Source organism: Mercenaria mercenaria, chromosome 13 (genome assembly GCF_021730395.1).
Source record: "Mercenaria mercenaria strain notata chromosome 13, MADL_Memer_1, whole genome shotgun sequence".
Taxonomy (NCBI): domain Eukaryota; kingdom Metazoa; phylum Mollusca; class Bivalvia; order Venerida; family Veneridae; genus Mercenaria; species Mercenaria mercenaria.
The window spans coordinates 60,005,432-60,007,101 of record NC_069373.1 but is presented as its reverse complement, the minus strand read 5'-3'; the positions used below and the strand labels follow the sequence as shown (position 1 = coordinate 60,007,101).

Sequence of the window (1,670 nt, the reverse complement as noted above, 5' to 3'; positions counted from 1 at the left end):
TTAACTACTACAAATCCGGATCCGTCACATGACTTGATATGAAACATGGTTTATTGCATGCATAATTTGTCGGAAACTTAGGCGCGAGTATCATGTGACCATCCTATTGTAATAAACTTTAGAATACAATTGATTATCGTCACGTATCGTTTTTTTAGATATTGGGAAATCATCTTCCTGTATAAAGTGGAGTGGTCCATTACGGATGTAAATCCTTATAAAAAGCTTTCTTATCATACGTTGCAGTTATATTGTTTAAACTAACGTTGATAACATAACATTGAAAGGAGAAATAAATTAAAGGTAAATGTAAGGTAGATGTACATGCTAGTGAAACATACAGTGTATACATTAGCGCTCATGTAATAATCACATGGTTGTCAAAAAAAATGCAATAACAGAACTATAACTAATGCAAAACACTTCATTATGAGTTCTAAAATAAATATACATAGAATATTAATCTATTTAAATTAAAAATTGGAATAGCTTTTGCCAAATGAACGCCAGGTAGGTGTAATATATTTTACAAGTGACATAGTCACCGGTAAAAATATAAGATACCATGATGATAGTTAACGAAAGGTATGTTGATTTTACATGTAAAACAAACATAAACTCATTTCATTTATCTAAACTGTACAAACTATACAGGGTTTGACTTGTGACTTTTCACTGTGAAGATATGAGATATTTTTCACTTAAATACTCTAATAATTGACAGGAAAAAGGTAATTAACTAAATTAGTTATGAACATCATTTTACTGACATAAATTATGCTCATCATTTTTCTTCCAGCAGAAGGAAATTCATTGTAATGCAAACTAGAAATATCGCCTACTTACTGATAAGCCTATTAGTCCTGCAAATGATGTCAGAAATTGCTGGCCGGCCACATAACTGCTGCAGTTACAGACAATGTCCACGAGGTAGATTGTGCGTAAATATTGGTTCTCGTTGTCGTTGCAAGAGCAATCGTGTTAGTTCCGGACTTTTTCGTCATGCTTAAAGGACCGGCGAAAAGACACAGACATCAACATAGGTACTAGAACCGTCAGATCGGACTATAACTGTTTTTAGGATGATCTCGTTCTTTTCAACTGTGATATCAATTTATAGTACTGTGACGTCTTCTGTTTAAATCACTGCCATACGAACACTACATGTGCGAAATGAACTATTCACAACGCGACATGAGCACTACAAACCGTAATGCAAAAGATACATGAAATGTGATATATGAAATCAACAAAAGTGAAATGTGAATTTGTCAAAATTCGATATCAAATCTTGACATTCGGATAGTGACATACCTGCCTCTAGTCATTAGTACAGTCGCTATGCATTTTAACTGCCTATACTTGCTGAATTTATTTATTTATTTATTTGGGTTTTACGGCGCACCAACACAGTATAGGTTATATGGCGCCAAACAGGACTACAACTATACTTGCTGAAACATTTTACATATCGATTACATTAAAATATTTGTAAATATACATATGTTTTACATTCTATTTATTGTTGTGTGTATTCCACTATGTTCTACCGGTCAGTATAATTTATTTCAACTTTATCACATTTTGTTTTATTTGTTTTAATATGTCAAATTTTTTTTATATATTTTCGTCTCATTGTGTTTCATTTTTTAGTAAACTTTTAAACTTTC

The 1,670-nt window shown here is 32.0% G+C and overlaps 1 long non-coding RNA gene across 1 annotated transcript; it reads left to right on the top strand.

The window, feature by feature from the left end:
* The first annotated feature begins 207 nt into the window (after positions 1-207).
* Positions 208-1,670, top strand: LOC128547964 (uncharacterized). Its single transcript, XR_008366821.1, has 2 exons — positions 208-303; positions 800-1,670. It is a non-coding gene; the product is annotated as an uncharacterized LOC128547964 (long non-coding RNA).